At 32.1% G+C, this 24,844-nt stretch overlaps 1 pseudogene; it reads right to left on the bottom strand.

The window, feature by feature from the left end:
* LOC146886396 (uncharacterized) overlaps positions 1–16,738 on the bottom strand; it is a 35,946-nt pseudogene extending 19,208 nt beyond the window's left edge.
* Between the last annotated feature and the right edge of the window lie 8,106 nt (positions 16,739–24,844).

Consider the following 24,844-nt stretch of genomic DNA (forward strand, 5'->3'; position numbering starts at 1 on the left):
ATAGTCAATGAGTCCACCGTTAATATTTCAGAGGTATACAAATTATATAAATGTTTTTGACATGATGTATTTTTTTAATACTTTTAATCATGTTATCAATTTTGAACATGTACTGTATGATTTATTAGTCCGATTTACCAAAGAAACAATTGAGTGTGGATCCCAATCACCTGAACTAATCCAAGATAATCCAACCAACGATGATGCTAACAGTTCACATAAGAGAGAATCTGGAGAGAAGACTGCATCACTTGAATTCATCGAAGAAGACAATGTTCCATTGAAGCTTTTAAAAAGAAATATTAAGAAGGAAAAAACAATGATTTGAGATATGATTTTAGTTATTCTATTTCAAGACAATTTTTTTATACCTTTCATTTTGGGAATGTAATATGTCTACGCATAGTTTTGTCTTTAATTTCATCTGAACTACAACTTCTATGTTAAATTTCATCTTTAATTTCATCTGAACGACAACTTCTATGTTCAATTTCATGATAACAATATTATGCGCTTTTGAGTTACATTATTTAGATTTTTATTTATTTCATACGCTGGTCCACAAGATATTGTTGACATTTTTCAATTTTTGTCAACAAATATGACTACCAGCTATATCAAAACTTATGAAAATTGATTTCATTTTGTAGCATGATGTAATGAAAGTCATAAATAACATATCTTTTGTGAAAAAGATCTTTTGTTTAAACTTGTGTGACTCATAAATAAGATATATCTATTTTTTCTGACAACAGAAATTATAAATGTCTATTTTTCATAATATTGACTTTTCATAAATAAGATAAATATGGCAAAGCAATTATCTGTTGACAGATTTTAAGTTGTCACAACAGAATTGGATGCCATATACAATTTTTATTGACTATCTTTTTTTGACTTATCTTCTGTTAATTACTAACTTATTAAACATTGTACAATATAATTGAGATATTTTTATACAAAAAGTACGAATGAAATATTATATTTTTACGTATAATATTATATATTACAGAAGTTCATTTTTGGAAATTTGTTATTGGTATATATTACATATATTATATCATGATATTGTGTAGCATAATAGAATAATTTAATATATCTTTAATAACGTTATATCTTTTTAATGTTTTATTCTGTTATTATCGTCTTCCCGTTTTCCAATGCAGTAATAATTAAATTACTGTTCAAGAATCTATTTGTAATCGTCCCGTCTTTTCATGTGTCATTTATCTTCTATAAATAAATATTCATCTCCATTCTACCATGAAGATTAAACTTCAAGATCAGTTCAATCATATTCTACATTCCTCCAACTTTTACTCTACTATCTCTCTCAAAGTCCAAGCAAATGGAAAACAACTTCAATGAAGATGACGTTATTAATAGAATGAGTAGGTACCAGTTCTCTATTATTCACCTTCAGGATGAGGTAAGTTCATTGTCAAATTTTTCAGACATATTTTCTTTTACAAGATTTCTTCTACTCTTTTTATTTGTGTGACAGATTTCTTCTTCTCTTTTACAATATCCTGATTTTAACCTTAACTAATCCATTTTTTTCTTTGAAAAATTCTCTCTTTGGAGGCTGTTGGTTTTGTGGATCGTGCATTCGCCATTCTTTATGATGACGATCTTCAGCGTCAATGGACTTTAAGAGATGAAGAAGGGAATAGACATGTGGTTACTTATAACAAAAATTTACAAAAACCAATGCTAATTGGAGGATGGACTGAATTAAGGCACATATATGAACTTCACGATTTCCACACTATTTATTTAGGATATGTGGGTGATTCTTGCTTCCACATCACTATTTTTCCCAGTAAATGCAAACCTTTGTCTATTGCACGTTTTCTTAAAAGAATTGAGGCAGATCAACCCCTTTTCAATGGACCGAAGTTGCATTTCTTCATATTTCTGAATCCAAATCAATGCAATGCTAGCCATCTGGTGAGATTCATTTCATATTTTTTACTAAATGGATGTTTATTTCATATTTTTATTTATGTTTCCAAATTATTTTAAAAATTTAATCCATATACTAATTTCATTAATACTTTATGTATGTTTTAGGATTTGCCAGCTGATTTTGGCAATTATCTTCGTCAAGGAAGATTTAAATACATTTTTCTTTATGGACTGCGTAAAATAGTGAAGTGCAAACTACTGTTGAGAAATCATCCTAAGAAGTCTAGGAAAATTGGAAGTGGCTGGAAGGAATTTTGTACTGCTCATGGATTTCATCAAACTATTGACTTGGTGTTTGAAGTGGACCACATGAAAAGCAATCAGAATGTCAAAGTACTAACATATTGTAATTTTTAATTTACAGTTAGTATAAATAGTTTTCTTTTTATTTCTGCCACTTATGTAGTTTTCAACCTAGAAGTTTTTTTATTTTCAGCAATGCATATGTATAGTTCTACCTTTTTATCAATGAAAACTCTTTGAAGCTTCTCTGAATTTCTCTGAAAGATGAAAAGTGATACATGTTATGTATGATATTCATAAATAAAATTATTTTGTTCTATAATTCAAATGAAATATATATGATGCAATTGAAAGATTAATAGTTGGATGAATAATGAAAAGTTCTCTGTTCTATAATCATATGTATGGATGTATGTTGCTTTAGTATGTGCATACACTGACTGTATGTTATCATTTTCACACATAATGAGGTTAAGATTGCAGATACTTTCTATCAAACAGTCCTCTTTGTTGTACTATATATAGTAGTGCATAAAAAAGACGTCTGATTGTACCTACATAAAAAGCAAATGTTTTGTTAGTTGCAAGAACAAATCAACTCTAAAATAAGTGCTATATATATGAATGATTCTGATATATTAACACTCAGCACTGCATGCTCTTTCTATTTTTAATGTTTGTCTTCTGAAACAAGTGCTTCCTATTATAATTACAAATATTTCTGTTTCCACAATTGTGATTAGAGGTACAAGCTAGACAAAAAAGTTTAACAAAGACATTCAACAATATAGTAATAAAACAGTAAACACTTTTCCATCCATTGAGTCAACTTACCTTTATTTTTGCTTCTTCCATTGTAACCTTTGAAACTATTCCATAACATTTTGGTACTGTAATGGAGCAAAATGATTGTAAAAATGCAAGGCTGAGAAGGAAACTGGTGCTACAACAAAGGTTCAATGCAAGAAGTAATCAACATTCATGTAAGTCATTAACATCTTACTTAAAGCATTTATCTTTTCTAATTCTTCATCAGTAATTTATTTAAAAATGATGCAATTGTATGTTTGTATGTTTTTTTATGTTGCAGATGACAAAGAAGAGAATGCAAGAAAGAAAACTAAATTTGCAAACCATTCTTCTCAAAGTAAACAAATCTCAGGATTTCTTTTTATATATATATATTTGTAAATGTATGTTTTGGATTGTAACTTCACAACACAGATGCATACTCAAACATTTTTGTTGTTTTAATCACAAATAAACCAACTTTATCTCAAAGATCATTTCAGAAAAATATAGACAGGAATCCATTACAATAGTTGGATATTAGTAAGTTTTTTTTTTCTAAGCTATATCTTTACAGATTGTTGTTAAATGAATCAATGAAGTATTGCTGTTTATTTCTTTAATAACAATGCTTCTACAATAATCCTTTTCCAGATGTTGACAACAACAACAACAACCTTCAGAATATGAATTCAGTATTTCACAGACAAATTGGTCAGTTTTGAAGTTCTTCCAATACTTAATTTTAACATTGTTTATGAATAATATTAATTCCGTCTGACTTTAAACTAACCTTCGTTTCAATGCAGTAACTGTCAACAATTTTTCAAGTTGTTCAAGTACTTTAGTTGAACAACAAATCACTTCACAATCTGCAACTTCTACTTTAACTTACCATAGTCCTTTCGGTATATTTCTACATTCATCTTAATTTCTTATATACCTATTTAAATGACAAATTTAAAATTTATATCAATGTTTTTGAATGACTCCAGCTTTTAACAATAACAATCAGAGAAATTATGGACAAAATAATTACAATTCCAGTGCAGGTAAGTACATTTGGATTCATACTCACAATGCCAATGCAGGTAGGACAATTGTTTTCTGTTGTTTTTCATAGGTGGGAGATCAGAGGTTGTAAATGATTCGCATTCTGTTTCTAAGAATAAAGTTGTCAAATATCCTTTTCAAGTCATACAATCACTTCAAAACAGATTCAATCTTGATGATGAAACAACAACACAACATAATTCTTCAGACACGACAAATGATGATTCAACAACGATAAGAGATGATGGTAATTCAGATATTAAACTTATTGATGTTAATATAAATTTCTTTGAAATCATTAATTAATTTTCATCTTACTAATATTCAAGAACATACTACAAGTACTACAACTACAAACGAATTGTATTGCAAAGGAGAGTTACAAGGTACATAATCTCCAACACAATTGTATATAACTGCAGATTAAAATATACGCATTTTCATGCTAATGTTTTGTAATGATGTTCAGAACTGCTCAATATTGGAGAACCTTTCTTGGAATGCCAATACTGTAAAGCTCAACTTTGGTATGAAGAAAGAGCAGAAAAATGTAACACCTCAAAGGAAGTTGAATTCTCATTGTGTTGTCAAAAGGGAAAAGTCCAAATTCCACTATTAAAAAGACCACCTAATCTTCTTGAAGGTTTGTTAAATGGTGAAGATCAGAGAAACAAATCATTTCTACAAAACATAATATGATACAATAGCATGTTTTCATTTACTTCAATTGGTGGTAAGATTGATAATTCAATGAACAATGGTTATACTCCACCATAATTTATTCTGAATGGACAGAACTATCACCGTATTGGCAGTTTATTGCCATAGCATAGATCAAAGCCAAAGTTTGCAAAGCTGTACATATATGATACCGAAAATGAAATGACTAACAAAGTCAAGCATTTCAGGTTAGTGAATATATTAACTAATTTGATTATATGAAATATTTAAATACATGTGTTGACATGTATTCTGTTTATTATTTTTTAGTTCAAACACCAAGGAATCTGTTATAGATGAATCATTGGTTGCTGATTTGATTGAAATGATTGACAATCACAATGTTCTTACGAAATCTTTTAGAAGAGTAAGAGATTTGTCACTAGAACATATGGAATCAGATTTCACGCTAAGACTATTTAGAGGCAGAAACAAAGACCCTAGAGTCTACAATACACCTTCATGTGATGAAATAGCTGCACTTATAGTTGGTGATTTTGGCATATGGATGTAGGCAGAGATATAGTGGTCAAAAAATGTTCTGGTGAATTAACCAGACTGCACGAAACTCACACAACTTTCATTCCACTGCAATATCCTCTCATGTTTCCATATGGAGAAGATGGTTATCAAGAGGATATCCCAATAAGAGAATCTCATTCAAAAACAAAATCCAGGGTAAGAGTTAGAATTTCTTTGCGAGAATTTATTGCCTTTAGAATACAACAAAGAGTTGTAGAAGCAGGAAATATTGTGAATGCATGCAGATTGTTCCAACAGTTTCTGGTCGATTGCTATACAATGGTTGAAGCCCAAAGGTTGTCATTCATCAGAGCTAATCAGAAGTTAATTCGTTGTGATATTCTTAATGGATTACAAGAAGCTGTTAATAGAGGAGGGACAGATCCTTCTTTAATTGGAAGACGTATTGTCTTGCCTGCTTCTTTCACTGGTGGTACCAGATACATGTTCAACAATTGTCAAGATGTTATGGCAATTTGTAAAAAATTTGGATATCCGGATTTGTTCATTACTATAACATGCAATGTGAATTGGAGTGAAATAAAAGAATTTGTCTTAGCAAAAGGCTTATCAGCTTCGGATAGACCTGATATTGTATGTAGAGTGTTCAAAATGAAGTTGGATGAAATGATGACAGATTTTAAGAAAAAGGACTTCTTTGGAAAAAACACTGCAGGTATGTTATATATGAAGTAATATACATTATATAATTTTTTATTAAATTTAATTCTGACAACTATATTTATTTTTTATTTATATATGCAAGAATGTACACAGTAGAATTCCAAAAAAGAGGTTTACCTCATGCACATATATTTTTATGGTTGGATGGAGAAAGCAAGTTGAAGAATTCAACTGATATTGATAAAGTAATATCAACTGAATTGCCAAATGCTGATTTGTACCCCAAATTGGAAAAAGTTTTCTCAAGTTACATGATTCATGGACCATGCGGACCTGCAAGACATAATTCACTTTGCATGAAGGAAGGAAGATGTTCTAAATTTTATCCAAAAAAATTCACATCTTCGACTTCAATTGATGAAGAAGGATATCCATGCTATAGAAGACTTGATAATGGTAGATTTGTTGAGAAGAATGGAATTAAGCTGGACAATAGAAGTGTTATTCCTTACAACAATCCACCACTTCTAATGAGGTATCAAGCACACGTCAATACAGAGTATTGCAACAAGACCAATTCAATAAAATATTTGTTCAAATATGTGAACAAAGGTCCCGACAGAGCTACTCTTAAAATAAGCAACAACTCTGCACAGTCTGAAAAATCAACCATTATTGATGAGATCAAAAGGTATTACGATTGTAGGTATCTATCACCATGTGAAGCTGCTTGGAGAATATTTGCTTTTGACATCCATCACAGATGGCCTCCTGTTCAGAGATTGACCTTCCATCTTCCTGGCTAACAATCAGCTTTGTTTAAAGATGATGATGATATTAATGTGGTCTTCAACAGATACGAAAATGCTAACACAATGTTTCTAGCTTGGTTTGAGGCTAACAAAGTTTATGAGGAAGGAAAACAATTGACTTATTCAGAATTTCCAAGCAAATTTGTGTGGTTTGCCAAAGAAAAAGAATGGAAACCAAGGAAGAAAGGCTACAACATTGGTAGACTTACTTATATTCCTCCTGGGTCTGGAGAACTTTATTATTTGAGGATATTACTGACCATTCAAAAAGGTTGTATTGATTATGAAAGCATTAAGACAATTGATGGAAAGTATTATGAAACATACCAAGAAGCTTGCTATGTTTTGGGATTATTGGCTGACGACAAAGAATATATTGATGCAATCAAAGAAGCAAGTGAATTTGCTTCTGGGTATCAACTTAGAAGATTATTTGTTACTTTGTTGTCGATGAATACAATTTCTAAACCAGATATAGTTTGGAATTCTACTTGGAATATCTTATGTGATGGAATTTTGTACCAAAAAAGGAAGGAGATGAACTTACCAGGTATTTTATATATACTTTTTAAATTTCCTATACATATATATTTTAATTGTATGATTTACTTATTGTAGGTCTTCAAATTCAGAATGCTGAATTACAAAAACCATGTCTGCTGGAAATAGAGGAAATGCTAATGTCAAATGGTAGAAGTTTGAAAGATTATCCTTCATTACCTCAACTTGATCTTTCAGATGTACATACATTCAATAATAGATTTATTGTTGATGAGCTACAATATAATAAACAAGACATGGCGAAAGAACATGACAGTTTGTTTAAAGCACTAAATGATGAAGAAATTCATGTATATCAGGATATCATGACAACTGTTCTTTCAAAGAAGGGAGGATTCTTTTTCTTATATGGCTATGGTGGTACATGTAAGACTTTTATGTGGAAGACATTGTCGGCTGGTCTAAGAAGCAAAGGCATGATTGTTTTGAACGTAGCATCAAGTGGAATTGCTTCTTTATTACTTCTTGGTGGAAAAACAGCACACTCTACCTTTTGCATCCCACTGTTAATTAATGATGAATCAACTTGTAACATAGCACAAGGTAGTCTCAGGGCAAAACTTCTTATGGCAACCAGTTTGATTATCTGGGATGAAGCACCAATGATGAATAGAATGTGCTTTGAGGCATTTGATAGAACACTAAGAGATATTATGCAAAATGTTGATGATGCCAATAAAGACAAACCATTTGGTGGCAAAGCAGTTGTGTTGGGAGGTGACTTTAGACAAATTCTACCAGTTATCAAAAAAGGATCTAGGTTTGATATCATAAAATCATCAATCAACTATTTAGAGTTATGGAATTGTTGTAAAGTGCTAAAGTTATCCAAGAACATGAGATTAAGTACTACATCAAATACTGAAACAGCCAATGATATTCAAGAATTTGCTGATTGGATATTGAAGATTGGAGACGGGAAAATGGATCTAAATGAGAATGGTGAGTGCATGGTTGAAATTCCAGAACAGATCCTGATTACAAACACAGATTTACCTTTATTGGCATTGGTTGAATTTGTCTATCCTCAATTTGTGGTTAACATGTTGAATCCTAATTATTTTGATGATGGAGCAATTTTGTGCCCAACAAATGATTCTGTAGAGCAAGTAAATGATTTCATGTTGTCTTTAATTGGTGGTGAAGAGGTGACTTATTTAAGTTCAGATACACCTTGTCAATCTGATGAACAAGATGAAGTGCAATTTGAATGGTTTACATCTGAATTTTTAAATGATATCAAATGTTCAGGGATACCAAATCATAAATTGAAGTTGAAAACAGGTGTTCCAATTATGCTCTTGGGAAACATTGATTAAGCGAAAGGTCTATGCAATGGCACAAGATTGCAAGTCAACCATTTAGGCAAGAATGTAATATGTGCAACTGTAATTACTGGAAAAAACATTGGTGACAGGATTTTTATACCAAGAATGGATTTAGTGCCATCTGATTCAGGGTTGCCTTTCAAATTTCAAAGAAGACAGTTTCCGATATCTTTATGCTTTGCCATGACGATTAACAAAAGTCAAGGACAAACACTTTCTAGAGTTGGCCTTTATCTTCCACAACCTGTATTCACATATGGCCAACTATATGTTGCTATTTCTAGAGTCAAAACCAAAAGAGGATTGAAAATACTTATATTGGATGAAGATGGAAAGGTAACAAACACAACTAAAAACGTTGTGTACAAAGAAATTTTTGAAACTCTTTGAAAAGAAATCAATTATAGGTATGTCATTTCTAATTTTTTTTTTTCATTTCAAAACTGTTATAAATATATATCAATTGATTTATGTTATTTTCTGCCATGTAGGAAAATCATGGTACATAAAAAGTTGAACAAAGAAGTCATTGTGTACAAAAGGAAATTCTGTACAAAACGAATTTATGAACTTCAATACCAAAGGATACATTCTAGGTATGTAATTTATTCTTTTTTTATTCTTATATTAACAAAGTAGTGTATTAGTCATATTTTTGTTGTTGGTGGTTGACGATAATATTCAATGAAATCAAATATTAACTTGACATACCACTTTAATTACATTCTAAATTGATCTATTCTATTGATAAACTTCAACATCTTTTTAAAACATTAGATTCTCATCATATAGATTATTAAATATCCAAAAACCCATTGCTATTACCACAATTATTACATATAAAAAAAACCCGTGCGTTGCACGAGTAGAAGGACTAGTATATATATATATATATATATATATATATATATATATATATATATATATATATATATATATATATATATATATATATATATATATATATATAAAATAAAGAAAAGGAATGATTTTGGCATATGATAAAATGCTTGGAGTGGTGATTTAGTCTAGTGAACGTGGTATAGGGTAAGCTTTTATTATAAATTAAAACGGTGCAAGTCCAGGGAGTGAAATGCGTAAGAATGTCAGGATTTTATTTTTAATAGGTATTGATTTTGTTATTAACCAACCACTTTTCTTTAAAAGGAAACTTCAGGATGAAAAGTTGTGTAGTAAGTTGGTACGAATATTGTAGAAAGATGGATTACTTGATTTTGGAGATCAACAATGATTAAGCATATTGGAAGTTCCGAAAGTCGTGTGTTGGTACTGATAATGGTATAATAATAACAAGTGATGCAATGTTAATAGAGTTAAACGTATAGAAACATTTTAATTGGCAGACACATGTGTTGGAGATAACAATTACTAATGTTTGGATTGGGGTCAGAATAAACTATGAATAGGTGCGGGTTTTGTTTTAAGGGGATCAAATCAATTGTAAAGTGGTGCAGGCGATAACTTAAATCCAGATAGCAAATTGTACATGTGGCGACAGTATTGAGCGTTCTGCTAGGCGATAAACACAGATCCAGGGGTGGCTGGGAGAGAGTGGTGCCTGGCGATAGGGTTATCTCTGCCAGGCGATATGTGCAGCGACAGATGTGTAGGGGAACTAGGCGCCTGGCGGTATGTGTCTCCCGCCAGGCAGTCTGGAAGCGGCTGCACCCGGCGGTACGTGTCCCATGCCAGGCGATTTTGCTGCTGCAGCCTAGAGTTGTTGGATTCTGCATGCGTGATCTACAAGGCTTTTGGTGATACTTCAAAGGTGGGATTGTTGGGTTCCTTGACTTGAGCTCGGAACATATCCCTTGAGTTGAGCTCGAGATAGGGGTTAAGCACGTGGCATTTCTCGAGTTGAGCTCGAGATGGCGGATGAACACGAGGAACCCTTGAGTTGAGCTCGGGTTGGCGAGTGTTGCCGGTGTGAGTGTGCTGGTTGTGGCCAGTACGGATGGGTCTAGATGGATTGCCCACCTCAGTGATGAGCTGACAAGTTTGGTAGTCTTGGGATGTTACGAACAATGTTCGTATTTAGGAACTCCACCTAGCGTTATGGTGTATGATCCGTAGCATGGTTTCCCGCACGTGCTCTATCGGTTGTGGCCGATAGGTTTGGCAGCAAGTCATCTTGGAGTGATCACTAGAAGAGGTAGAACACGAACATCCTGGTGGTGGCCAGGTGGTATGAATTAAAAAGGGATGGAATTCATTTGGATATTTGGGTTGCCTATATATATATATGTGTATGCTATTTTATATGCTTTATCTATTAAGCTCACCCTATCTGCTTGTGATTGGCAATGATCGTGTACGCGGTACACGTAAGCAGATGATGTTGATGCAGATGGTTCTGGTGGAGCTTAGCTGCGGAGAGGGGATAGCTCGGGAATCTTTTATTTTTATTTTTATTGTTTTTGAAATGAGTTGTAAACCCATACGGGTGTTTGTTTTATAACATTTTGGGTTTGAGAATTATGGATTTGTGTACTTTTTATTTATTTAATAAAGTTTAAATTTTTCGCATTTTGGGAAATGAGGTATTATTAAATGCGACGTGTTATTTATTTTTCTTTATTTTATTAAAATTCGTAATATCCTGACGGGATGTTACAATCAGTTTGGGCAATCAAGCAATCTAGTTAAAATTGGGTTGTCTTCTTTCAATTCATTCTTCATGAAACTCCATCTTTGCTCCAACAATAACCTGCTCTAAGCCTAAACCTTGACCAACCTTAAAATAATCCATCTTTATCAATCTCAAATCCAAACTGGGCAGTCACTTTGCTTGTAATTCATATATTCTCATAATTCATTATGAATTGGGGCATTTATTTACATCAAAGATTGTGATCACATCAGGGGCAACTTGTGAAGACCTCATCCTTTTTTAATCTCCTCATTTGGGAAAAGTCAAATCCGCTTTTGCACCCTAAGACCGTCCCAGACTCTCAATCAATGGGCAAATATTGGAGTCCCCATAATTTCCTTCATACCATCAATAACTGGGAAAGCCCAAACACCTTTTGTGCCCCGAGACCAATTCAAATTGGGGCAACTCCCTAGTTAATCTCCATCACCTCATCCAAACCTTTTCAAGCCCTTGGCAATTTCGTGCATGTCATTCAAATAGTGTTTCAAAAGAAATGATTAAAAAAGTGTTCGTTAGTAAACTAATTAGACCAAAGAAATGATTTGAAAAAGTAAAAAATATCAAAGTAGAATAATTCCATGAATTCGAAATAACAATGAAATGGGGAACAATACGAATTTGTTTTTTAAAAAAATGCAAAAGAAAATTCATACATTAGGTAATTCATACATCATACCAAGTCATGCATACATGAGTCATTCATCTTTTTGAATAAAATAGTTTCCACCTTTCTAATCAAAACCCTCTTCACTCATATGAATGGTTATTGAATCCTTGAGTTTTAGAAGGAAGAAAATTAAAAAAAAAGCACACACACAATTTAGTTTCTATTATGTTTCTCAAATTTTGGTCATTTTCATTCGTATCAATGACCAATATACCCTAAGCCCAATTTCCATTGGCCCCCAAGTCCAATTCCCACACTAGTTCCTAAGTCCAGATTTCACACTAACCTCAACCCCAGTTTCCACACTGGCCCCCAAGCCCAGTTTCCACATTGACCCCTAAATCCAGTTTTGTCTGGCCTCATAGTTTTTTTCTAGCCTCTAAGCCTAGTTTTCTTTGTTCTCAAATTAAAATAAAGGAAAAATGAAAAAAGCAAATTCCACTCATGCATTCACGCATCCATGTAAGCATATCATATAGTTTCAAAAAGAAAATCATAACATGTCATGCATCATCACATCATATCATCCCTCATACTCCACAAAATGATTGAAAATCATTTAAAAAAAAAGTAAACAATGATATTTTGTTGTGTAAGTCTCACCAATGTTAGGCATTCACGCAGTGTTTGTCGACAATTCCCAAGTAAAATTCAGGTTCTCCTTTTATATATATCAGGACCCTCTACAAGGCAATGGTCATTGATTTCCTTATGTTTACATCAAGACCATCTACGAGGCAATGGTTATTGATTTCCTTTCTTTACATCGAGGCCCTCTGCGAAGCAATGGTCATCGATTCCTTTACATCAAGGCCCTCTGCGAGGCAATGGTCATCAATATCTTTACATCAAGACCCTCTGCAAAGCAATGGCCATTGATTTCTTATGTCACATCGAGGCCCTCTGCGAGGCAATGGTCATCGATCTCTTTACAACAAGGCCCTCTGCGAGGCAATAGTCATTGATTTCTTATGCCACACCGAGGCCCTCTGCAAGGCAATGGTCATTGATCTCTTTACATCGAGACCCTCTGCAAGGCAATGGTCATTGATTTCTGTGTCACATCGGGACCCTCTACACGGTAATGGTCACTAAATCTTTTGGATATAGACCCTCTACATGGTAATGGTCACTAAATCTTTTGGATACAGACCCTCTACACGGTAATGGTCTAATCTTTTCTAAAAAAGTCAAAAAAAGAAAAATTTTGGATCGGAATCCTCTGCATGATAATGGTCGCCGAATCCTTTGGATCTAGATCCTCTCCTCGGGATTGGTCTAATTTGGTTTTTTCAATAAACAAAAAAAAAACAAAAAGAATTAGTGTGTCAAATCGAGACCCTCTACTTGGTATGGTCAAGTTTGTCTTCAAATTTGTCTTCTTTTGAAACCCGAACGAAATTAGTGTTTTTATCTTTACTTATCTTTTATTACGATAATATGGAAGTCAAAATTTCATATTATCTAGTAAAATCTAAGTAAAGAGGGGCAGCTGTCAATACCCAATTTCGTCCGGGTGAATAAATTTATTTTCAAAAAAATAAAAATATAAAAAAGAAATAAAAAATAAAAAATGTTTTTAGTTAAGGGTAAAAGGTGAAATAATTGTTTTCAAAAGATTTTCAAACTTTAATTTTAGAAAAAAAGAGAAAAAAAAGAGATGGAAAAAAGAAAAAAAAGGGAAAAAAGAAGGAAGAACCCAATTTGTTTTTAATTATCACATACCTTCTCATGAGCTCAATAACTCAAATATTGTCTATCTTTGTTCCTGATTAAAGAAATTAGTTATATAATAATAATTAGAAGCAATATCTCTTCAAATGGTAAGAATCAATATTATTAATTGGGATTGATTTTGTGCTCTGAGTTGGTACTGATGATGATTAATTTTGTGCTCTGATTTGCTGCGACTTGATCCCATAATTTGCTGCTATCATGACCAATTTCTTATATTGTTCATTATAATTAAGGCTGAGATTACATTGATATTGCAATGTGTGAGTATAAATATGCACTCTGTCAAGACCGGAAAAAATTCTCTACATTTCTCTAATTCTTTTCCATCACCACTCCCACATACACACCTCTTTTCTGATCTCTCTTAAAAAAAAATATTGAAGGAGGTAGAAAAAAAAAACATTCTTTACATTCTCTCTTCCTCTCATTATCACCCATATAGACACATATCATCTTTATCTCTATTGGAAAAACAAACACAAATTAGAAAAGGAAGCAAAAACAAAAAAGAAAAGAGAAAAGGTGAGGAGATATTGAATTTTTTTTTAAGGTACGTCACTCTCAATTCTTTTAGCTTTTGATTTAGTTTTTTTCAATTTTCATTCTTTTTTTATCATAAAAAATATTTTTTCCCCTTTCTTTATTGTCTGCTCGGCGGCTCGCGTCGCACGACATTCAATTTAGACTTTTTCTTTTTCTAAAAATATATACAGATGATCTAAAAATAAAATATAACTTTCTTTGTTTACTTTTTTATATTTATTTGGTTGCTCATGTCGCAATGACATTCACAACTACTCTAAAATAACTTTAAAAAAATATTAAAAATTAATAAATGATTAAAAAAATAAAAAATAAAAGATTAGAAAAAAAAAATAAGGCTTAAATATACATTTGGTCCCTATTTTTGTTGATTTTATTCAATTTGATCCCTATTTTCGTTTTATGTTCAATTAGGTCTTCATTTTTGTGAAATTGTGGTCAATTTGGTCCTTTTCACTAACGGTGTTTAAATAGTTAACGTTTTTGAACAGTACATACCACGTGTCAGCTCCTGGGTTTTTTGATTTTTTTTGATTTTTTTAAATTTTTTTCTTAATTTTTTTTTTAATTTTTTAATTTTTTTAAATTTTTTTCAAATTTTTTAATTTCAAAAAATGGTCCATGTGTCAAGTCACAATTGTGCCATGTGTCAATGCTAGTGCCACGTGTCAGTTTGTGGTAGTATTATTTTTTTTGTTCAATTTAGTCTCTATATTTGTTATTTTTGTTCAATGTAGTCCCAATTTTTGTTAAAATAAATCAATGTTGTCCCTTTCAAATTGATACTAAATTTAATATTTTTTATAAAAATTATATTAATATCTTTTCTAAAATTGACCTTTGAATTTATTATTTTTTAAATTCAATTATAAATTATTAAATTTAATTATATATTGAATAAATTCTTATATTTAATTGCTAAATATTTTCAAAATTGATATATAAAAATATTTTAAATATTCAAAATATTTTAGAAAAATAAACTAATATTTGTAAAATTAACATTTACATATAAAATATTTTAGATTTTAATATCTAAAATGCAATAAAAATATTAAATATGTTAAATTTAAATGTGAATTTTACAAATGTTAATATATATTTTTAAAATTTTAATAATTATATTGTAATAATATTTAAATAATTATATTCTATTTAACAATTGAATCTAAGAATTATATTCAATTAATAATTAAATATTATAATTTATAATTAAATTTAAAAAATAACTAATAATAATGTCAATTTTAAAAATTAAATAGTTTTATTTTAATAAAATTTGGGACTAAATTAAACAAAAATAACGAATATAGGGACTGAATTGAACAAAAATAACGAATATCGGGACTAAATTGAACAAAAATAAATAATACAACTACAAGCTGACATGTGGCACTAGCATTTGACACATGGCACAATTGAGACTTGACATGTGGACACTTTTTTTGAAATGAAAAAAAATTTAAAAAAAATTTAAAAAAATTTAAAAAAAAATTTAAAAAACAAGGAGCTGACATGTGGCATGTACTGTTCAAAAACGTTAACTATTTAAACACTGTTAGTGAAAAGGACCAAATTGACCACAATATGATGAAAATGAGGACCTAATTGAACATAAACAAAAATAGGGACCAAATTGAATAAAATCAACAAAAATAGGGATCGAATGTATATTTAAGCCAAAAAATAATTTATTTGAAGTGTCTGTCCGGCCGCTCGCCTCGCGTGACACAAATTTTAAAATAATACTAAAATTTAAATAAAAAGATTTTCAAAATTATAAAACAAATTAAATCATTTTCAAATAATTTTCCAAATAGATTTTTCAAAAAGAACTACGTTACTCGGATTCTCCATTCACATGGAGATACCTAGGAGCGATGATTAATCCTCGTTGGGCCAAAAAATAAAAAAAAATAGTTTTGTTGTTTTTTGTACATTCTTTTATTAATATTTTTGGGGAAAATTAAAAATTTTGAAAAAATCGCATAACTTTTGCACATTTAATTAAAGGTACCGTCTTAGGACGGACGTTGTGGGGTGCTAATACCTTCCCCACGCATAACCGACTCCCGGACCCAAAATCTGATTTTTCGCAGACCTTGTTTTTTTTTTATGGTTTTCCATAATTTCCTATAATAACTATGGTGATGACTTCAATATCTGCTTTTACAAATTTTATTTTTGGTTCGCTGTCTCGTTGCGATTTCGGTTGCGACAATGTCCATGCAAACCATTCACCCCGAGGTAAATTTACAAAGGAATATAAAAATGAACAAGTTTTTCTCTTGCATGCATTGGAACCATCCAACCCCTCAACTAGATACTGAAAAACTGCATTGGGAGACCTAGACCGAGGTGGAGGAACACGCTTGAAATAAACCAGAAGTGTTGATTCAGCAGAGATAAACAACACACCCACCATCATCAATGCAACAACACAAGCACAAAGCTTAAGAGAGTTGAGTGTGGCCATAGTACAAGGTGATTTTAGCATAACATTGAAAGGGAAAATAATGAGAAGAAAAGCATAAAGAGGAGGAGTTGAGGGTGTAGGTAAGATAACATAGTGCAGTTGGTGGCACATTTAATCATACAACGTTCATCGCTGCTATAAATGGAAGAGTAGACATAAGTAAAAGCAACAGACAACTACCTCAACTATTTACTGTCACCCTCATAACTGCTTTTCTCAATACCTCACGTACCACAATAAGGCCTCTTGTTATTCAAACTATGAAGACAAATTTTCTCCATAATTTATGCCAGACAATAAAAATTGGATTAATTGAAACAGACCAACTGTATCAAGTGTTTTTTCTCATTGTCATCCAATCATAAATTGTTGCAGATTCCTAAAACATATTCCTAGGTCTCAGAATTTCAGATTTAAAGTTTTTACACATATATTGAGAATAATAATAAATATGAATTGAATAAGTTATTTACATCATTTAATAATATTTTTCTAAAATAAGCAATTTTAAAATTTGAAGTTTGGTTATACATTATAATTACTTTTTTTTTACGAGAATAACAAAGATTAGTAAAAATTTATATAACTAGGTGATTTCTTTATGTGAAGTTAGATTTTTTTTCCTTGTAAATGAGGACGAAATATTATACATATATATTTTTTATGTAATTTACCGAAATAGTCTTATTCTCTCAATAAATATACCCTTTTAACATTGATTGATGAAAAGCAAAGAGAAACAATTAATGGACACATCGTAAGCCCATTAAATTCCTTATTTTTCTTTCTTTTTTTTTCTGTCCTAAATTAAAAAGGTTGCCCCAAACTATTGGGCATAAGGACTGGCCCAAAGGGAAAACAGACCCTAAGTCTGCCCTAACGCTTTCGTCCCATTCACTTTGCATAAACAGTTCTCCCTTTCTCTATAGAGCAGCCGCAAACCTCTGTTAGGGTTTCGCATCCCCTCTTACGTTGAGCTAGAAGGACTCCATCGACTCGAGTAACTTAACCTTCCAATTGTTTTCCCTTATTCTAGTTCTACTGTCTTGGTTTCAAACTGAAGCTTTTCCTTATTGATCCAGTTTCACCTCCGTTCTGCGAATCTCCAGTTCTCTGTGCTAACCTCGGAGCTGTTGTGCTCGCTAGTTTTGGTTTAGGAGTTTTGTGCTAGCTTATTTCAAGGTAAGGGAAGCTAGAACCCTCCTGTTTGTTGGTGTGATTACTGTTGTTTTGCGTTTGTTTCGTGATTGATTGAGTTGTATGTTGTTGTGGATGTATGAGATGGTTGGCATTATTGTTTGGGTATGAAATATGACTGTGGCAGGGAGAAATAGTGGCAAGGTTCGACACACTCGCCCAAGCGAGCCTGTCTCGCCTAGGCGAGACTTGTAGGAACAGATCAGAGTTGCACTCGAGCTCTCACTTAAGCGGAAGCTCTTGTTTTGAGCGAGGCACTATCTCGCTCACGCGAGAGACGCTCGCCAAGCGAGGACACGTGAGTGCTCTGGGCATGTTGCTCCTGTTTTAGCCCAGGCGAGGGGTTGTCTTGCTCAAGCGAGGAGGACTCTCCTAAGCGAGCCATATGAAAGCCTCCCCATGCCCCTGTCGCAATCTCGCCTAAGCGAGGGTCCACCGCCTAAGCGAGGGCACTCCTCTCGCCTGAGCGAGGGCTCCTAGCTTGAGCGAGATATGTTGTGAGTTGTGTTGTTTCCTTCGCTTGGCTAAATGAAATGTTTGACTTATGATGTACCCTATATAATGCATGAGGCCTGCGAAATGAAATGCGTGATATAAGTTGTGGTTACAAATTGGATTTATATGATTGTATGATCTTGGCATGTGAAACAAATGAGATGGTTGGTGTTAAAGTGGCATGGTATTGGCATGAGATGGAATTCCACAACTATGGTTTGAGAGTAATGGATGGGTATGGAACCACTGGGAAAAAAATGAAAGAGGTGAATTATAAAGAGCTAGTATGTGATGTATATGTATATGTGTGATAAATATTTCTTGATTAGTCTAGTATGCTTGGTCCGTGTCAGTGCGTAATTCCTTGGAAATCTCTAGGTAGGATTTCAGGGTCGTGCTTCAGTGGTCGGGACGTAATTCCATGGCCCCTGTTAGTGGGTGTCCATGACGGTGCCCCATCTATATAACTTGGTAAGGATTCAAGGTAAGGATTGCATCCTGACACTCTAAGGAGTCAGTTAGTCTCACTTAGAGCGGACTGACTCTTGTGGTGAGAGTAGCAAGAGGCCTGAAACTCATTAAGGGCTAACCTTGTGTGTGAGAGAATTGATTCATTGTAACACTTGTAACACATAGCTCGGGGGTGAGCAGAGGTATCCACCACAAGTGCAAGCATCCGCTGAATCCGACCAAATTATATGTATCCGGATGAGTCGAGTCGAGTCGTAGTGTATGGATTGAAAGTTCATAACATGCTTGGATGATGTACGCGTAGTTGATTGTGAAAGTATGCCTGATTACTTGTTATAATCATGTTTGGCTCTAGCTTACCCTTCTGTTGTTTATTGTGTGTTTTGTATGTGTGGTTCTCTCTTTTGCAATGATCATCAACTTGTTGATGTGAGCAGATGCGAGGAACACCCGTGGTCAACAGGGAGGTGATTCCGCTGCATAGTCCGCTTGGGCTAGGCTTCTCGTGTTAATTGGGCTATTCTTTTAGGACAAAGGCCCATGTATTGTCTGGCCTTTGGGCTTCCTTTTGAAAACTTTGTCGTTATTCCTTTATGTTTTCTTTTGGCATCGTGGTGTGTCCTAGTTACTGTACGAAGTGGTATTTGTACTCCAGGACTGCATTTATATGTTATTCGATGTGACATTTCCTTTTAATTTTGGTTTATCAATTAAATGGGACGTTACACACACTGCGCTCAAAATTCTTGGGATAATTTATGTGAGAGAAAATTATTAAGATTTTCGGATTTTAAAAATATAAGATATATGTTATACGGATAAATTTATTATTTTATTTTATTTGTATATTTTATATTTTATATGTAGAGTAAAATATGATAAAATATTAAATATTTATAATATTTCAATTTTGATTTTGATTTTTTAAAATCTAAATAATAAATAAATATGTTTTTAATATAAAAAATATTTTAAAAGATAAAAATATTTTTTAAAAATAATTTAAATAAAAAAAATATAGAGCAAATATTTTAACATTTTTACTTATTTTATTTGAATTTGAAGTTTGAAATTTGATTATCTTTCTTTCTTGACATGATTTTCACTTTCTCTTTTACTTATAAGTCATGTCATGTCTTTTTTTTTCCCTTAAGATCACATCTTTATTCAATTTAAGATTTTTCATTATATATCTTCTTACATTAAGTTTATTTTCTTTATCAATTCTGGATTTCACATTAGTAACATTACGCCTTTGATGGATGATAGGCTGTGATTTTTCATCTATTTTCTCATCTTGGATATCAAACTTCTTCGAGAGATATTCGTCTTCTTTTAATTTTGATCATTCTTTTATATTTGCACTTTCATGCCTCAAATCTTCTTGTTCCATTCATATTGTTTGTTCCTGCACGGACAATAGTAGATCATTATGAGATTCAAACTTTATCTTACCACAACCTTTGAACTTCTCGGATGGATATTCTTCGATTCTATTCGTCATGTCTTTGGCCACTCTACACTTGATGGAGCGTTTGGGAGCTACCTACAAAAAGGACTCCAACGATCAAGTCAGCAAAAGCTCTCAAAGTCAAATATTAGATTATGCACTAATGAAATGCGTATCTTTAATCGTTAGAGTCCACTCTTATTTATAGAAGACTAATCTTATTTTCCTTGATTTAGACCATGGGTTGGGCCTTGATTGTCTCTTTGGTGGTCTAGTCCTTTATTGAGCTTATGTGGGCTTGGTTGGGCCTAGGTTTCAAGTCCAACACTTTTTCACAATGGTTTAATTGATTTATTCTAAGTTAGAGTATGCGACATGACCAGTTATGATAGGCGTTTGAGGAGGTTGTATAGTTAGTGAACTTGGCCGTGACGTAGGCTTAATTGATTCATTATTTTTACCGTTATATGTTCAACTGTGGACCGTGTGGTATTCCATTAGGCTTAGCGGCTATTTTCATGTTAGTGACATTTAGGATTGACGACTTTCCTAACATGGCAGACCATTTGAGTACTTATGATATAGTGGCTAACTCGGCCATTGTGGTACATATCGGCCAATCTGGCCACTATGGTACATTGTCCTTTCAAATAATCCCAATTTTCTTTTGGATGACTTTAGGGTCATGATTAAGGTGAGGATCATTTATGAAACACCAATAAACTAACATGACTTTATCTTTGCCTTCTTTCTCTTTTGGGTCATAATGAGGTTTTTAAGCAACGAATCAACTCCACAATTTTCCATAAATCTAGCCTTATAGATAAGTTTGCATTCTTATACCCCATGTGTCATAAATTTCATCATCAAAGAGTGAACTAATGACTTATAAGAAATTTTCTTCAAGTTCCATTCTATAAGTCCTCTAAGAATGATGAGTCTTGATACAATTATAGGAATTTTTAGATTTCTTAAAATATAAGAGATATAACAAATATGTTATATGAATGAGCTTGTTATTTTCTTTTATTTAAAGTAAAATGTAATAAAACATCTAATATTTAATATTTTCTAACCGTATGTAAAAGATATTTCTAAAAAGTTAAAAGGTTTCGTAAAGGCTAATTTAAATAAATTACACAACTATTCTTAACACAAATTAGGAAAAAGATAATTAATATAATATTATAAATTGAAAACTTTAGATTAGGGATGACAACGGATCGGGTCGAGTTGCAACTCGACCCGCAAAAAAAACCCTACCTGAAACCCGCCTCGCTACCTGTCGAATACATGCGTAAAAAAAACCGCAAATTTTTTTAAACCTGCGCGAATATTTTAAAAAAAATTTATTAATTTTTAAATGAAATCTAAATAAAATTGCAAAAGGAATGAAAAAAATCAAATAGTACTTAAAACATACATCCAAATAGGACGCTCGGGACAACTAAATATATTTAAAACATAAATCCCAACTGATAGTACTTAAAACCTACATCCAAATTCAAATATAAGTAATTTATAAAACAATTCTTATAAAAATAACACTCTAAGATTTATCCTCATTATCTTCATCTTGACCACTTAATTCCTCCTGAAACAAATAATACACAAAAAAATTCATCAATATATCCCTGACAGTGACACTGTTAGTAAAATTAGAATGAAATATTAAAAAAAAGTACTAACATCAACATCAATTATCTCCTTTAATATTGTATTAAGTTTCATCTTGTCCACTTTCAATTTTGAAGAACCTGAAAAGGGAAATCAATTCATTCATTGTAACAATTAATATGAATATACATAAATATGTAATTTGAAATGTTAATTTAATTACCTTCTATGTGAGTCCATAACCAATCTTGAACACACATCAATGCCTCTAAAGTGTATGGGTGTAATCTACTACGATGTGAAGTGAGAAATCGACCACCAATACTAAAAGAAGACTCAAAAGTAATAGTTGAGATATGGATGGCTAGAAAATCTCTTGCAATCATTTGCAAGATTAGATATTTTAACCCATTAGCCTTCCACCAAACTAAGATGTCAAATTCTTCATTTGAATCAGGCAGTGTTGGTTCCTCCAAGTAGTAATCAAGTTCTAACTTATAATTTAATGGTTCAAATTTCTTTGCAATTTGATATTTTGCAAAATCTCTCCTCCAAGAATCTTTTCTTCCCTCATGAAGAAACTAACTTCTTACTTTTCATGTTCATTTCATACTCTCTTACCAAGTCCTTACAAAGAGCCTTCACTTTTTCAATTTCACAATTAGATTCCTCTCCACATATCTTAGGGAAACAATAATCCAACAAATCAATTTTATACCTTGGGTCTAACAATATACCTATAGCCATCACCCCACTAATCACACCCCAATACTTGTTAAATTTTAAAACCATGGATGTAGTCATTTGATGAATAATAGAATCTGGAAAGTCAAGCCATTCCATTAAAGCCAACTTAATTTGGCATACCTTTGGAAAGAAAATATTAGTAGTTGGATATGAAGTACTAGAGAACAAAAGTGTTACATCATAAAAAATTTCCAACTTTTGACAAATTTCACTTGCCATTTGCCAATCATATGCACTAGGCAAAGCTTTATATTGAGTCTCTCGTTGTGATAGTCGATCAAATACATCTTTGTACTTTATGGCTACTAACGCATTAAAAATGTAGACTTTCCACCTAGTTGTGCACATGTCTCTATAAATTTCTCTTCTCTTTTAGGTGTTGTTGTCCAATAATTAGCACTTTCTCTAACCTTTTCAATGGCATTACCAATTACGGACAAACTATCCTTCATAATTAAATTCAATATATGTGCACAACATCGCATGTGAAACAATTGGCCACCTAAAATAAGAGACCTAGGTGAAATCTTATCTAAAATGCATTCAATCATAGCATCATTTGTAGTGCAATTATCAACATTCATAGTAGAAACCTTTCTATCTAGATTCCAATCCATTAAACATTGAACCAACACTTCAGCAAGAACTTGACTAGTATGAGGAGCAGGCACATACATAAACCTAATTTGAAAGACCAAATTTTAATAATGTAGTCAAGAAAGTAAAGTTAATGTAAAATTAGTATTATAGTGTTATTAGCTCACAAGTCTACTTTGTAGCCTCCACAAATCATCAATAAAGTGAGTTGTTATAGTCATGTATCCTCTATTTTGATTACTAGCAGTCCACATGTCAGTTGTAATTGCAACTCGACTTTGAATCCTTGACAGTAGTAACTTCATTTTCTCTTTTTCTTCATTATACTCATTCATAAAATAAATTTTTTATAGAGTTCCGAGAAACCACCTCGAATAAAAGTGTTAGAGCAACACAAAACTCTTTAAAACCAATGTGATCAACCATTGACATTGGATACTCATCTAGGATTATCATCTTTCGGAGTGCATGCCTAGTTGTTTGTTGATTAAACACATAATTCCAAACAACCACAATTTCATTCTCTACTTTCCGAGTTTTTAAAAATGCTTGTTTGATGTCTTGTGTTGTTCGAAACTTACAAGTCTTGAAATGATTTTACAAATGTGATGTACCTTGCCTTTCATCACCCAAAAGCTTTTTCTCACAATAATTGCACATAACTCTCCAATTTCCATATACTTTTTTTCTCTTAAAATGATTCCAAACATCTAAAATTAACTTTCTTGAATTCATAGTTGGAGTTGAGCTTTATGTTTGCCTTGGAGTTGAATTAATAGGAATATCATTTTGCTCCTTCATATTTGATTCACCCACATTTGGTTCTTCAAATTGTTCTTATTCTTGTTGATCATCCATAGGAATAGGAGTAAAGGTTTCTTGAATTGATATTGATGTTGGCCACAATTGAGATGAAGTGAGGATAAGTATAATTAGAAAATCCTACAATTGAGAGAATTAAAAATCACATCTTTTTCTAGCCAAAAGGTGAGACAAAACAATTAAAAAACTACAAATTTTTTCTTAAAATATTTTCATGAATTTTCAGAAAACAAAGACAAAGAAATAACAATAAAAATTGGATTGGTGGTGAAATGTCATGGAAAGCACTTTGTACGTGAAAAAACCACATTGTAAGGAACATGGAACTAAAATTTTTCAAAAACTAATAAAATAATACATGGTTTTATTGACTGGAACGTAAAAATTTGCAACGTAAAAAGCATAATTTTTTCCTTAAAAACTAATAAAATATTACATGAACCATACATGATATTATATTCATGCAATATTTACCATATTCATGCATCTCACGTTTTCACTAACCATGGACTCCACTTTTCTATTCATTCAATATTTGTTTCAGTTTTTTAATTTCATTTGGCACGAAGCAAGCAACGTAGTGAAGCAAGAAAAAATTTACCTTTTAAAAGTGTTGAAAATTTATCTATGTCATAATCTTTAATATTCTTTAATTACTACTTCACAACTTCTGGTATCGAAATACAAACTCTCTCCAAAACTCACTACGATTGAACTCACACACGTAGGTA

Source organism: Vigna unguiculata, chromosome 5 (genome assembly GCF_037176805.1).
Source record: "Vigna unguiculata cultivar grain cowpea cultivar isolate G323 ecotype 2 chromosome 5, ASM3717680v1, whole genome shotgun sequence".
NCBI lineage: Eukaryota > Viridiplantae > Streptophyta > Magnoliopsida > Fabales > Fabaceae > Vigna > Vigna unguiculata.